General features: G+C 42.0%; 1 pseudogene; it reads right to left on the bottom strand.

Annotated features, from left to right (window-relative positions):
- Positions 1-16,252: 16,252 nt before the first annotated feature.
- LOC128403180 (uncharacterized) lies at positions 16,253-16,414 on the bottom strand (annotated as a pseudogene).
- Positions 16,415-16,718: the final 304 nt, after the last annotated feature.

Genomic DNA, 16,718 nt, shown 5'->3' with positions numbered 1-16,718 from the left:
TATTACAAATTTGGAAGTAGAAGGAAAAGATATACATAACCCAACTGAGATTAGAAACTGCTTCCAGAAATATTTTAAACAATTATATGCACAAGGGCCACAGAACGAAATGGACATAGACCGATTTTTGAAGATAAATGGATTACAAAAAATTTCACAAGAAAGCAAACTTATGTTGAACTGTAAAATATCTGACCAGGAGATAGAAGGTGCCATTCAAAATATGCAAGTAGGCAAGTCTCCAGGACCGGATGGGTTGACTTCCAGCTATTACAGATCCTTGAAAGAGTGGCTATTACAACCATTGAAGGAAGTCTGCAATGAAATCTTGGAGGGGAAAAGGGCACCAGAATCGTGGAAAGAGGCCTATATTACACTAATACCAAAAACAGAGACTGAAAAGACTCAACTTAGGAACTACCGTCCCATATCCTTATTAAATGTGGATTACAAAATCTTTGCTGACATTTTGGCTAAGAGACTGAAAAAAGTACTGATTGAGGAGATTCATAAGGACCAAGCGGGCTTTCTTCCGGGAAGACATCTTTCTGATAACTTGAGGAATATAATTGACATTTTGGAAAAGCTAGAAGTGAACATAAATACTAAGGCAGTTTTGATATTTTTGGACGCGGAGAAACCCTTTGACAATATTTCTTGGAGTTTTATGAAAAAGAACCTGCAGGGTATGGGGGTAGGCCATGGTTTTGAGAATGGTATAGGTGCAATATATTCAGAACAAACGGCCAAATTAATTGTAAATAATGTGGTTACGGAACAATTTAAGATAGAAAAAGGGACACGACAGGGATGCCCAATTTCCCCTCTGCTCTTTATATCGGTCCTGGAGGTTTTGCTGAATATGATTAGAAGGGACCGGATGGTTAAAGGCATACAGGTCGGAGCTAAACAGTTCAAATTGAGAGCATTTGCAGATGACCTAGTTTTGACACTACAGGAGCCAGAATCTAGTACCAAAAGAGTTTTAGAATTAATTCAAGAATTTGGTCAGGTTGCAGGGTTTAAATTGAATAAGTTAAAAACTAAGGTTCTTGAGAAAAACTTAACACCAATTGAAAGAGAGAAGTTTCAGAATGAAACAGGACTGACTGTGGTTAAGAAAGTGAAATACCTGGGGATTAATATGACAGCTAAAAATGGGAATTTGTTTAAAGATAATTATGAAAAATGTTGGGCTGAAGTGAAAAAAGATTTAGAGATTTGGTCAAATTTGAAGCTTTCCTTGTTGGGTCGAATTGCAGCTATAAAGATGAATGTATTGCCTAGAATGTTGTTTTTGTTTCAAACATTGCAAATTTTGGACAAAATGGATTGTTTCAAGAAGTGGCAGAAAGACATCTCTAAATTTGTCTGGCAGGGCAAGAAGCCTAGAATTAAATTTAAGATATTAACTGATGTAAAGGAAAGGGGTGGATTTGCCCTGCCAGACTTTAAACTTTATTATGAGTCAGCAGCATTCTGCTGGTTGAAAGACTGGCTGCTTCTTGAGAATACAGACATTTTGGATCTTGAAGGTTTCAACAATGTATTTGGGTGGCATGCATATTTGTGGTACGACAAGGTTAAAGCACACAAAGCTTTCAAAAACCATATTGTCAGGAGAGCACTGTTTAATGTTTGGATTAGATATAAGGATCTATTGGAAAATAAAACTCCAAGGTGGTTGTCACCAATGGAGGCTAAGGCTCAGAAAAAACTTAACATGGAGGCCAAATGGCCAAAATACTGGGAAATTTTGGAACAAGAAGGGGACAGACTGAAATTGCAGAGTTTTGAGAAATTGAAAGATAAAGTGCGAGATTGGCTTCATTATTACCAGATAATGGAGGTTTACAATTCGGACAAGAAAGTTGGTTTCCAGGTGGAAAAATCTAAATTGGAAACAGAATTGTTAGAATCCAAAACTAAGACTTTGTCAAAAATGTATAACTTGCTGCTGAAATGGAATACCCAGGATGAGACGGTTAAATCTGTAATGATTAAGTGGGCACAAGACGTTGGACACAATATTATGTTTGCTGACTGGGAACAGTTGTGGACCACCGGGATTAAATTTACGGCATGTAATGCCTTAAGAGAGAATATTATGAAAATGATATATAGGTGGTACATGACCCCAGTCAAGCTTGCAAAAATCTATCATTTGCCCGATAACAAATGTTGGAAATGTAAGGAAAATGAAGGTACATTCTTTCACCTTTGGTGGACGTGCCCTAGGATTAAGGCTTTCTGGGAAATGATATATAATGAATTGAAAAAGGTATTTAAATATACCTTCTTGAAGAAACCAGAGGCCTTTCTCTTGGGCATGGCTGGCCAAGTGGTGCCAAAGAAGGACAGAACTTTTTTTATGTATGCTACAACAGCAGCAAGAATACTCATCGCAAAGTATTGGAAGACACAAGATCTACCCACTCTGGAAGAATGGCAGATGAAACTGATTGACTGTATGGGATTGGCAGAAATGACGAGCAGAATCCGTGACCAGGGAGAAGAGTCGGCAGAAGAAGATTGGAAAAAATTTAAGGACTATTTACAGAAATATTGTAAAATTAAGGAATGCTGAATGATATTGGATTGAAATTGAGTGGTTTCTAGCTGTAATGATATAAAGGAACATGGATGAAAAAAAGGGTTTGGATAGAAAATAAGGTGATATTATAAGCTGTAATGCTTTAAGTTAAGGATTTGCTGAACAAAGAATTTAAAAGGGAATACAAGAAGGGGAGGTATGAGGAGGTCAGAGAAATATGTTACTGAAAAGATTGTATTATGAACTATATGTCTTTTTTAATTTTTTTGTTTGTTTTTTGTTTGTATAAAAAATTAGGGGACAGGAGGCGGGCAGGTGTGGAGGACTCCCTGGTCCTGAATGGGGTAACTGTGCCCCTGAAGGACCAGGTGCATAGCCTGGGAGTCATTTTGGACTTGCAGCTGTCCATGGAGGCACAGGTCAATTCTGTATCCAGGGCAGCTGTCTACCAGCTCCATCTGGTACGCAGGCTGAGACCCTATCTGCCCGCAGACTGCCTTGCCAGAGTGATTGATGCATGCTCTGGTTATCTCCCGCTTGGACTACAGCAATGAACTCTACATGGGGCTACCTTTGAAAGTGACCCGGAAACTACAACTAGTCCAGAATGCGGCAGCTAGACTGGTGACTGGGAATGGCCGCCAAGACTACATAACACCAATCTTGAAATAACAACAACAACAACAACAACAACAACAACAATTTATTATTTGTACCCCGCCCATCTGGCTGGGTTTCCCCAGCCACTCTGGGCGGCTTCCATAGAAACCAAAAATACACTAAAATATCACACATTAAAAACTTCCCTGAACAGGGCTGCCTTAAGATGTCTTCTGAATGTCAGGTAGTTGTTTATCGCTTTGACATCTGATGGGACGGCGTTCCACAGGGCGGGCGCCACTACCAAGAAGGCCCTCTGCCTGGTTCCCTGTAGCTTTGCTTCTCGCAATGAGGGAACCACCAGAAGGCCCTCAGCGCTGGACCTCAGCGTCCGGGCAGACTGATGGGGGTGGAGACGCTCCTTCAGGTATACTGGGCTGAGGCCGTTTAGGGCTTTAAAGGTCAACACCAGCACTTTGAATTGTGCTCGGAAACGTACTGGGAGCCAATGTAGGTCTTTCAAGACCGGTGTCATGTGGTCTCGGCGGCCGCCCCCAGTCACCAGTCTAGCTGCATGCACCACTCTGGCGAGACAGTCCGCGGGTAGGTAGTGTCTCAGCCTGCGTACCAGATGGAGTTGGTAGACAGCTGCCCTGGATACAGAATTGACCTGCGCCTCCATGGACAGCTGTGAGTCCAAAATGACTCCCAGGCTGCACACCTGGTCCTTCAGGGGCACAGTTACCCTATTCAGGACCAGGGAGTCCTCCACACCAGCCCGTCTCCTGTCCCCCCAAAACAGTACTTCTGTCTTGTCAGGATTCAACTTCAATCCATTAGCCGCCATCCATCCTCCAACCGCCTCCAGGCACTCACACAGGACCTTCACTGGTTCTGATTTGAAAGAGAGGTAGAGCTGGGTATCATCTGCATATTGATGGACACCCAGTCCAAACCCCCTGATGATCTCTCCCAGCGGCTTCATATAGATGTTAAAAAGCATGGGGGAGAGGATGGAACCCTGAGGCACCCCACAAGTGAGGGCCCAGGGGTCTGAACACTCATCCCCCACCACCACTTTCTGAACACGGCCCAGGAGGAAGGAGCGAAACCACTGTATAACAGTGCCCCCAGCTCCCAGCCCCTCAAGACGGTCCAGAAGGATGTTATGGTCGATTGTATCAAAGGCCGCTGAGAGATCCAGCAGAACTAGGAAACCTTTGTCCCTAGCTTGCCGGAGATCATCAACCAGCGCGACCAAGGCAGTTTCAGTCCTATGATGAGGCCTGAATCCTGATTGGAAGGGATCCAAATGGTCCGCATCCTCCAGGCGTGCCTGGAGTTGTTCAGCAACCACGCGCTCAGTCACCTTGCCCAAGAATGGAAGATTTGAGACTGGGCGATAGTTGGCCATACTGGCCGGGTCTAAAGATGGTTTTTTAAGAAGCGGTTTAATGACCGCCTCTTTCAGCAGATCTGGGAATGTTCCCTCACACAGGGAAGCATTCACCACCCCGCAGAGTCCATCGCCCAGCCCTTCCCGGCTTGCTTTTATTAGCCAGGATGAGCAAGGATCAAGGAGACAGGTGGTTGGTTTCACGCGTCCAAGCAGCCTGTCCACATCCTCGGGGGTAATGGATTGAAATTGATTCCATGCAACTTGACCAGACAGGGCTCTAGCACTCTCCCGCCCCAGCCCTGCTCCCACAGTGGTGTCTAGCTCCTTCCGAATATGAGTGGTTTTATCTGCAAAAAACTTTGCAAAATCGTTGCAGGAGATCTTGGGGTTTTTACAAGGCCCCGGTGGTAAAGGTGGTTCCGTTAAATTGCGGACCACCTGAAAGAGTCTCCGTTGAGCTCTCCTGTGTCCGGTCAGATTCGGAGTGAGTTTTCTGCCTGGACACTGAGGTTCAACATCAAGGGCCTTCTGGTGGTTCCCTCACTGAGAAGCGAAGTTACAGCAAACCAGGCAAAGGGCCTTCTTGGTAGTGGCGCCCGTCCTGTGAAACACCCTCCCACCAGATGTCAAAGAAAACAACAACTACCAAACTTTCAGAAGACATCTGAAGGCAGCCCTGTTTAGGGAAGCCCTGTTTAGGGAAGCTTTTAGTACCTGAAGTACTATTGTATTTTAATATTTTGTTGGAAGCCGCCCAGAAACTCAGCCAGATGGGCGGAGTATAAATAATAAATTGTTGTTGTTGTTGTTGTTGTTGTTGTTGTTGTTGTTATTTAAGACCCTGATGCACTTTGTGAAATCCAGAGGAACCTCTTAAGGAGCACCAATGGAAACTGGTAGAATGTTCTAGAACTTTTCCAGGGCTATGTGAGATGTTTCTCCAATTGAAACCAGACCAAAAGCCCCTCTGGATTTGGAGGAGGTAAGCAAATGAAATGGTGTTGTACCTAATCAAAGCACCTCGTACTCACGCTGATCAGTGATTTGTCCAAGGAGACCAACAATGTGCTGACATGTTGCCAGCGTTGAATCCTGAATGGGTGGGGGAAGATGTATAGCTGGTTCTCCTCTCGCAGAGCATTGTGCTCGCTCCCCAGTAAGATTCTCGCCTACAGGAACCTGGGGTAGCAATGGGGAATCCACGGCTGGGTGTTCGGCAGCAGTTCTCCGGCTGCCAGAATGATGAGTAGACTGCCCTTCCTGTGTTGTTACTATGTGTACATTCTGGATAGTTTGGGGCTGCTCAACTGAGTTTCTAGCGCCGTCACCCTCTTCCATTTGCCGACTGTAGATTCCTTATCTGTGGATCATCCTGTATATTCCTTCAAGTAAGCAAAAGTGTTAAAAGTAGTGGAAGCCACACGGAAGCAGGATGAACATGGTAATAAGGAATTTACCCAATTTAATTCTGGTGTTGAAGAATCTACCTGATGTGCTGTTAGCTGGGCATTGTTGCATGGTACAGTATTTATGGTCTGGTTTGTTTGTTTTTTCACTTGCTTACATTAAGACACACCAAGGCATTTTGCTGAACATGATGGATTTTCATATGCTTATGCAGAGAACTCACTGGTTTCCACAAGACTTTTATATCCTTTTTAAAAAACATGTATTTAAAAACAGATATTTTTAAGGAGGTATGTGCTTTAAGGAGGTATGGCAACCATAATACATGGGTAACATCTGTTATGCTGTTTTTGCATTTTGTAGTTCAATAAGCCTTGCAGCAAGCAGTTTAATAATAATATGTAATAATAATAATAATAATAATAATAATAATAATAATAATAATAATAAAGTTTACCTTGGAAGTCGAACAGTCTAATTCTCCAACATTTTGGCTCCCGAATAATCAAAACCCAAAAGTGACTGTTCCGGTTTTTTAACGTTCTTTTGGAAGCTGAGCGTCTGACGGAGCTTCCGTGGCTTCCGATTGGCTGCAGGAGCTTCCTGCAGCCAATCAGAAGCCGTGCTTTGATTTTTGAACGTTTTGGAAGTTTAGCGGACTTCCGGAATGGATTCCATTCGACTACCAAGTTACGACTGTAATAAATTTGTACCCTGCCCATCTGGCTGGGTTGCCCCTGCCACTCTGGGTGGCTTCCAACATATATAAAATCATAATAAAATAGTAAACATTGGAAAGGTAACAGTTTCTGTGCCGTTGAGCAACCCAGCACGCACACACACACACACACACACACACACACACAGAGGCTGTCACCCAGCACCAGCTATTCCATCAGGCTGAAGTACAGGTGGGAAGGAGGGATCCACCATTGGTTCTGCAAAGAGATCCCTTCCATGTGGCTCCTTCTTCAACATTCCATCTGGCTGCAGCAGAGAGAAGAGATGGGGCTATAGAGCTCGCCTGAGACACCATCTCTATTTATTTGGCTCCTCCTCTCCCTGAACTGTTTTCATGAGTAACATAGGAAGCTGCGTTATATCGAGACAGACCCTTGGTCCATGCAGCTCAGAACTGTCTACACTGACTGGCAGCAGCTCTCCAGAGTTTCGGGCAGGGGGCAATTCCAACCCTACCTTCAGTATATCTGAAGGAGCGTCTCCACCCCCATTGTTTTACCTGGACATTGAGGTCCAGCACCGAGGGCCTTCTGGCGGTTTCCTCACTGCGAGAAGCCAAGTTACAGGGAACCAGGCAGAGGGCCTTCACGGTAGTGGCGCCCGCCCTGTGGAATGCCCTCCTACCAGATGTTAAAGAGAAAAACAACTACCAGACTTTTAGAAGACATCTGAAGGCAGCCCTGTTTAGGGAAGCTTTTAATGTTTGATGTATTATAGTATTTTAATATTTTTTGGGAAGCCGCCTAGAGTGGCTGGGGAAGTCCAGCCAGATGGGCGGGGTATAAATAATAAATTATTATTATTATTATTATTATTATTATTATTATTATTATTATACCTGGACGTGCTGGTTATCAAAACTTCTGCATGCAAAGCAGATGCTCTAATACTGAGCCATAGCCCTTCGCTACTGGTCAATGTATAAAACTGTACATTGGTAATTATGAGAGCTTTTCTTTCTTTTTGTGTTGTGTCTTCTACATTATAGTTCAGGGGCTGTCTGAGGTCAGGGATGGTCTTTCTTTAATTAATCTGGTGCTCTGGGAGCCTTTCCAGCTGAAGATCATGGTCGGAATGCTTTAAAAAAATAAAAATAAAAATATGCATTGTTGCTAGTACTTTCTGAAAACCTCTAAAACAATTCCCTGCCTGAAGTGCTTAACACCAGAACCTAGAATAGAGGGGACTGAATGTTGATAGATGTAGTTTTTAGAGAGAGAGAGAGGCAGACAATTAGAGAAAAACCACCTTAAGGCCCTTTCCGAATAAAGTGTATCCCCTCAAGCTCTGGCTGAACACCATTATTTTACTCGTCTTAAAAAGAAGACAGTCTGGGAAGACAGCTCTGCCTGAACTGACATCTTGTTTTTCACTCAGGATAATTCATTTCAGGAGAAAAACAAACCTGTAAGGCTTTTAAGGTTTTGTGGTGGTGGTGTTTTGTTTTTTTAAATCTAGGCCTTAAGTTTCCTTTGTGGCGGAAACTTTACAAGGCTGCTGTGATGATTACAAGTTAGGAACCTAAGAAGCTACCATATAACAGATCAGACCATTGGCCCACCTGACTCAGTTTGGTCTGCACACTGACTGACAGCAAGGCTCCAGGGTAGAAGTAGTCAATGTGGTGGTGACTTTTGGATGCCATTCGACTCCAACTCCCATGAGCTCCAGCAAGCATGGCAATGGTGTGGGGTGATGGGAGCTGTAGTCTGGCAACATCAGGAGAGCATCATATGGGCTACCTTTGCTGCAGGGTTTCAGAGTGGAGTGTTTCCCAGCCTTGTCTGGAGATGCGAGATAAGAAACCCGAGACTTTCTGAATCCTAACCAGAAGTGCAAGGGCCTTTCTGAATTACAATGTACCGTATGTGAAACACTTTGAATATTCGAAACACAGGCATAATAATAAAAAGCTCACACACTGTCCCATTACCACTTTGTGAATGTACAATATATCCACTCCACCAAGGGCAGCTTCTTCCCATGTCAACAACTTGGGAGCGAGTGTGGTGTAGTGGTTAGAGTGTTGGACTAGGACCTGGCAGACCTGGGTTCAAATCCCCCCTCAGCTGTGAAGCTTACTGGGTGATTGTGGGCCAGTTACTGACTCTCAGCCTACCTCATGGGGTTGTTGTGGGAAATAAATGAGGAGGGGGAAGGAAAAGGTAATATATGCATTATTATTATTATTATTATTATTATTATTATTATTATTATTATTATTTCATCAGGGGTTAAGGTCTCTCCTTGCACGCTGCAGACCCTATGCTGATCATCTGCCTAGACCCCCCCTCCCCCGACTGCTATTACAAACTTTAAATAGATTGATCAGGCACCATCAAATGACACATAACATTACCTCTGATGTGGGATTCACATTTTGTGGTGACTGCAGAACCCCCACTTCCTCTCAGCTTTGGCCATGGGGTGACAACATTATCTAGTGCATGAGTTGTGTCAATATATTGGGTTGCTCAGTCAGAACTGGGGTGCTTTGTGACATCAGCAGTATCTCCACCAATCACATCTTCCTGTTTCTTCCACCTGCTTTGCATATCTGTAGTGTTTGGGCTGGAAGTATTCTATGTGCTTGATCAAATGGAAAACAATATTTTGCTTTCTTTGAAAAAGAAAATTGACGTAGCCCGTTAGTTATTTATTAGAAGGACTGAATAACCCAATATTCAGGCCAAAGACTCCCAGAGCAGCTCAAACAATTTAAAACAACAATAGCAATAAAACTGAGAATTATTAAAAGCCAAAGGACAGCAGACTCAGCATAAAAACAGAGCAGAGAGGCTAAAAGATCTACAAGGTAGGTTCTAAATGATATAGATGTGATAGGCCATTTAAAATAAGACTTTAAGTTTTATGCTTTGTGCAGAAAGTCAATAAGGAATGGAGAGCACATAAAAAGGCTTTTTGAATCAGGTTAATAAATGACAATAGCTCCCTAACTAATCCCTCTCATTCTTTCCCAAATGATATATCCCATTGCTCACGTTAAACTGATTCTCACATTTAAAACAAACCAAGAAAGCTGAAAAGCATGAGAGGACTGTTCTTTGAGTCCTCTGGTGTCTGTCACATGTTTGTAGTGTCCATCAATCTCAAAAGTAAGCTTGGCAAATTGGGAGATTGCAGTACTACACATTCTGTACTCAGATCTAAGTCCCATTATTAGTGGGTCTATGAGGGGTTATAGCAGGGGGTGCATTACCCCAATGGAAAACTGACCCTAAAGTGGGAGAGACCAGGCATGCACACAATTGCACACCCTTAACATAAACACACACATACACACACTTAACACATACAGACACAAAGGGCCCTTCCGACAACCTTTTTATGGTGCACTGGTGATCATAGAATCATAAAATCAGAAAGTTGGAAGGGACCCCAAGGGTCATGTAGTCCACCCCTCTGCAAAGTTGGAATCTCAGCTAAAGCATCCATGACAGATGGCCATCCAACCTCTGCTTAAAAACCTCTAAGGAAGGAGAGTTCACCACCTCCTGAGGGATTCCATTCCACTAACAGCTCTTACCATCAGAAAGTTCTTCCTGATAGTTAGTTGGAATCTTCTTTCTTGTAGCTTGAATGCATTTGTTCAGGATTTACCTTCCAGAGTAGGAGAAAACAAGCTTGTTCTCTCTTCCATGTATGTGACAGTCTTTGAGATATTTAAATATGGCTATCATATCTCCTCTCAGTCCTCTCTCTTTTCCAGGCTAAACATACCCAGATCCTTCAACTGTTCCTTATAAGGCTTGGTTTCCAGACCCTTGATCGTCTTGGTTGCCCTCCTCTGCACACATTCCAGCAAAGGATAGGGGAGGATTGGCCAACCTCACTAAATATTGTATTTTGCAGTTTGTTACTTGGTATGCCTGAAGGAATGGGTGACACTCAGAAATAAGAGACTTTTGAAATTAAAAGGATATGACTTAAGGTTTGGATGGCATGGATATTTATCATACCACAAAATGTAAAGTAAATGAGGACTTTATTTATTTTACATGCCATATAAGAATCTAGAATAGATATAAACCTAGGTCATGTACAAAGACAAGATTCAAGTTGGGGAAAAATTGACTTGGGGTATGGAACAAAGTAAGACGGATTATGATGATGAACATGTTATATCTAAAATGTACAAACTTTTGCAAATATTTACCTGGGAGAAAATTCCATTGACTTTAGTAGGACTTGCTTCTTAATATAGAATTGCCTGATAAAAGTAACTGAATGACCATAGATCAGCACAGATTAGGGCACACTTAAGTCCAATGATTACAATGGCTTTAAATATGTCATCTTTTGTGGAATACACATACACATAAGAATCTCAGGAGTGTAAAGGTGCTAAAAAACAAGTACATTGCCATCTATAAATTGACCCACAAGAGAAATAGCTTGCTTAGGTTCATACTGTCTATAAATTCTCATCATCAATGATGCATAGGTCTCTGCCAAGACCAAAAAAGGGTCTTTGGGTGGTGTCCAGAAGTAGAGTTGGCACTGATTTCAGTGAAATATAAGGTAAAAGTAAAGGACCCCTGACAGTTAAGTCCAGTCATGAACGACTCTGGGGTTGCTGCACTTATCTCGCTTTACTGGCCGAGGGAGCCGACGTCTGTCTGCAGACAGTTTTTCCGGGTCATGTGGCTAGCATGATTAAGCCACTTCTGGCGAGACCCGAGCAGCACACGGAAATGCCATTTACCTTCCCACCGGAGCAGTACCTATTTATCTACTTGCACTTTGACATGCTTTCGAACTGCTAGGTTGGCAGGAGCTGGGGCTGAGCAATGGGAGCTCACCCCATTGCTGGGATTTGAACCGCCAACCTTCCAATTGGCAAGCCCTAGGCTCAGTGGTTTAGACCACAGCTTAAATTTCTCTTGATTAGTGTGTGGAGATCTGTTTGATGTAGTCACTCAGCTGATGCTCAGTGCAGTCAGTCCTGACAATACAGATCATTTGTTGGAGGCACAAAAAAGAAACCATCACAGTTTCCTCAACTGCCCCCAGTTCATCAGCATTTGAAATCTATGGCTCTGGCAATCTGCTCAGAACTACATATCAATCCAGTCTCGTAACAATGTGTATATTGCAAGGCTGGGGGAGAATATGGGGAATCAGGCTCTGGAAGAACAGGTGACCACCAGTATGTAGCTCCTGGTCCACAAGCTGAGATGTGAACAAGAGTGTGCTTCTTTTTGTCTGTGGATTGTGTATGTATGAAGAAATAGAATGCTGTATTGAACCGAGTTGCTTCCATCTGATAAATAATCATACTCTGGTGAACAATGGATGCCATGGAAAAATGCAAATGCAAGTCAGCATGAAATCTGATGACCACGAGATGCAACAGTATAGCAGATCTTAAATGGAGACGATTTCACAAGATGCTTGATTTAAATGAATACCAGTTAGCCAGAGCACAGGGAAAGACCATGCCAACACCTTTGCTATTAATCTCAACGTCCAGGTTCACAATTCTATCTTGAAGAACACCCTGTTCCAGAGTATTAAGTGGAATTATCAGGCCTTTGACTAAAATTAATGAACACAATGTGGGATGTAGCGTGGAAAAAAGAGATTATCACAGCCCTTCATTAGTTGTCTCATTGTTATGACCTTGATCTGAGCTGGATTTGATTATATCACTGTCGTAAAAGGTCTGTCACTATTTAAAATAGAAAATTTCAGGATAAGGATAGAAATGTATTACTATTTCAGCAGAAACTAGCTGAGACATGGAAAGAAATGAGTATACTGCATAAAATTATATTTAATGATTATGTAAAAAAAGAAAGAAGAAAGAAAAATCCCAGAGGAGAACGCCTATGATTCAAATCTTGGTTAGGCAGTATAATTCAAATGCAGTGGGTGCCACAAATCTCCTCCTCCCTCATTTATTTAAATATATTAGCTGGAGATTTTAATGTCATCCAGTAACAATACTAAATGTTAGGCTATAAAATCAACAAATTGCAAAAATATAGAGAAGGCAATAAATATCTATACTAAATAATAAAAGCAACAATTAAAGATGATGGATTCAAGATTTTTGCAAGGTAATAAAATTGATGCAAGGAATAAATCTTCTAAGTTCATTTAAAAATGAATGTTTTGTAATCATAAAAAGATCATGCACACAAGTACAGGCACGAATATGTGGGGAAAAAATGATTGGGTATTTAAATTCACTGTATGCAATGAGTGGCAATGTTTTCAAAATCTCACTCGGAAATAGATGTGTCCACCATGAAGCATACAGCAGCTCATAAAAAGGCAACATCTCTCAACCCCTCAAACCCATTTCTCAAAAGATGAGCTCAGAAACATAAGTTGCACTGATATTCACACTAAAATATGCTTTCCAGCGATTTTACTGTAGAATTTACGGGTGAATTGCAAGAAACTACCAATGAGTGTTAAGTATAATGGTTTAATTGTATGTGGAAATGGAAAATGGCTCTTCATGTGTATTGCTAAAGGGAACATGGAAAATCCCACTGAAGCTAAGTGAGGCTCTCTGAGTGCCTGACAGGTTGATAATGAACTAAGAATGTGCCTCTGCTAGCTCTCATGTGGTATTTACAGTAACCTTAGATAACATGAGTAAGATACTCAGTTGCAAAGAACCATTTTGTGTGAGCTAGTCTTTGTTCTCAAGCCACTTGAGAGAAAGTGTGCTAATGATATCTCTCCTGGAAAGAACACAGCCTCAGGAAGGTAATGGTGTCTGTGTGGAGAGAAAGAGTTTTGATTTCAGTTCTCTTTGAAGTAATTTCATTTTTTAAAGATGCTGAACCTGTGCTTGGACAAGCACACAGTATTTTATGTAACTATTTGCATGTATCATTATTGTTGTAAGTCTGTTTTGCAACAAGTTCTGTTAGTAAAGCTTTGGAACCTTATTTTTGGTCTGGACAATTTTTATTTCAAGAAGAATCAGATTTTTTATTCATCCCATTGCTTCTGAAAGCAGAATATTAATAACCACAATAATTAGAAACTGCCAAAGAGAGAAGCTCAGCTACAGGATCAAACAAAACTGGGAACTTTCCTCAAATATTTTCTTAACATGGAAATACAGACTTCTAAAAAAATTAAATCACTGCTTGCTTCACTGACAGAGTATGCATCTGCAATAAATTGCTTTTAGAATAGCAACCCTAGCTGAACTGTGTTGTCATCAGAGAAGTAGCAGCATCCTCCCAAAAAATGGGGGCTGGGGAAGGAAGGGAATAAAAGCGTAAGCAGCAGGAATGGGATGTAAATACTGTGATAGAGTTTTACACAGTCAGTTTCTTGTATCTAATGATCCATAACAGGGAAAAGGATTTCATTAGTATTGCATTGTCGAATAAGCACAGCAGGAAGAAGATACAGAAAATCCTTACAACTGCAAGGTTGTCATAATTAACAGAGAATGATGTATGATGATAACTGGAGACTTTACAAAAGACAGTTCCATTCTCATTAATCCCAGTATAGCAATAAACTTTGTAGACAAGAGACCTAGTCCTGATCGGGAGCAGTAAATGAAGATTTACCAATTCACTACAACAACAACAATTTCTGAAGCATCTTGATCAGCAAATGAGGTCGGTTTCAGAGTTAACTTGTTGTTGTTGTTGTTGTTTAGTCGTTTAGTCGTGTCCGACTCTTCGTGACCCCATGGACCAGAGCACGCCAGGCACCTCTGTCCTCCACTACCTCCCGCAGTTTGGTCAAACTCATGCTGGTAACCTCGAAAACACTATCTAACCATCTCATCCTCTGTCGCCCCCTTCTCCTTGTGCCCTCCATCTTTCCCAGCATCAGTGTCTTCTCCAGGGAGTCTTCTCTTCTCATGAGGTGGCCAAAGTACTGGAGCCTCAGCTTCACGATCTGTCCTTCCAGTGAGCACTCAGGGCTGATTTCATTAAGAATGGATGCATTTGATCTTCTTGCAGTCCATGGGACTCTCAAGAGTCTTCTCCAGCACCATAATTCAAAAGCATCAATTCTTCGGCGATCAGCCTTCTTTATGGTCCAGCTCTCACTTCCATACATCACTACTGGGAAAACCATGGCTTTAACTATACGGACCTTTGTTGGCAAGGTGACGTCTCTACTTCTCAAGATGCTGTCTAGGCCTGTCATTGCCCTTCTCCCAAGAAGCAGGCGTCTTTTAATTTCGTGGCTGCTGTCACCATCTGCAGTGATCATGGAGCCCAAGAAAGTAAAATCTCTCACTGCCTCCATTTCTTCCCCTTCTATTTGCCAGGAGGTGATGGGACCAGTGGCCATGATCTTCGTTTTTTTGATGTTGAGCTTCAGACCATATTTTGCGCTCTCCTCTTTCACCCTCATTAAAAGGTTCTTTAATTCCTCCTCACTTTCTGCCATCAAGGTTGTGTCATCTGCATATCTGAGGTTGTTGATATTTCTTCCGGCAATCTTAATTCCAGCTTGGGATTCATCCAGCCCAGCCTTTCGCATGATGTATTCTGCGTATAAATTAAATAAGCAGGGAGACAAAATACAGCCTTGTCGTACGCCTTTCCCAATTTTGAACCAATCAGTTGTTCCATATCCAGTTCTAACTGTAGCTTCTTGTCCCACATAGAGATTTCTCAGGAGACAGATGAGGTGATCAGGCACTCCCATTTCTTTAAGAACTTGCCATAGTTTGCTGTGGTCGACACAGTCAAAGGCTTTTGCATAGTCAATGAAGCAGAAGTAGATGTCTTTCTGGAACTCTCTAGCTTTCTCCATAATCCAGCGCATGTTTGCAATTTGGTCTCTGGTTCCTCTGCCTCTTCTAAATCCAGCTTGCACTTCTGGGAGTTCTCGATCCACATACTGTTTGAGCCTTCCTTGTAGAATTTTAAGCATAACCTTGCTAGCATGTGAAATGAGTGCAATTGTGCGGTAGTTGGAGTTAACTTAGTACATAGCTATTCACTCTGGGACTATAAATTAAACAAATACGTAGGAACTGATAACATTTCCTCACTGGCTAGTTGAAAGTCTACCTTCCCCTGTACCAGCCTTCCTGTGCTGTAAAATCAGCTGTCCATGTATACCCACCAGTCTAATTGACAAGTAGATTGGTGGGCATGGGAGGGAGGGAGGGACTTTCAACAATGGTCCCATTACTATGTGTGCAAGTGGTGCCTTCTTTGCAGGCTGTTAAGTGGGCACTAATGACTTAGCTATTCCAGATGGCTTTTCTGTAAAATATGCCAAGATGCCATAATATTTCAATTGGCAATAAGGACTTTAAGATGTAGTTCTTTTACGTGGTTTTACACTGGTTTGGTTAGGTGTTTTGGTTTTTTTATTAAAAAAAACTGTATCAAGTTTTATTTATCTATTTTTAAAATTTTGTACAATGGTTTTTAATAAACTTTGCGGTTCCTAGTTCTTTTTCTAACTTTCAATATTGTAAGGATAATTAGCCCCAAAGACAGCTTATAAACCTCTCTCTCTCTCTCTCTCTCTCTCTCTCTCTCTCTCTGTGTGTGTGTGTGTGCGCGCACACACACACACACACACACACCATTCCTGGAGGCATTGCAATACCAGGTTGATGCATGGAGTGGATGGAGCAAGCCCCTATTCCATCTCCCAGCTCCAAAAATCCATTTAATATATAGTCCTCAACAGAAGACATACTATACTTGATCTTAGCCAAAAGGCTGAGAAGTGATGGGGCAGCTTATAAATCCTATAAAACATAAGCAACAAGAAAACAAAAACTCAAATAATTCCAACTCAAAATAACTTTGGATTTCTTGACAACACCCAGTTATCTATCACTAGTTGCTTAGTGTTCTGGCCTTAGGAAATGTCGCCTGAGTCAAGAAGACACAGCTCATGCACATTGGTGGTCAACAGAGACACATTGCTTCCTTGTTTATTACTTGGGCTGTTTTAATAATTGCTATATTTTATGTATTATGGTATTTTGTGCATTGTTGGAAACTGCCTTGGGAGCAAATTGGCCTGATGAAG

Source organism: Podarcis raffonei, chromosome 1 (genome assembly GCF_027172205.1).
Source record: "Podarcis raffonei isolate rPodRaf1 chromosome 1, rPodRaf1.pri, whole genome shotgun sequence".
Lineage (NCBI taxonomy): Eukaryota > Metazoa > Chordata > Lepidosauria > Squamata > Lacertidae > Podarcis > Podarcis raffonei.
The sequence above is the reverse complement of the archived record's forward strand: the minus strand, read 5'-3'. Positions and strand labels throughout refer to the sequence as shown.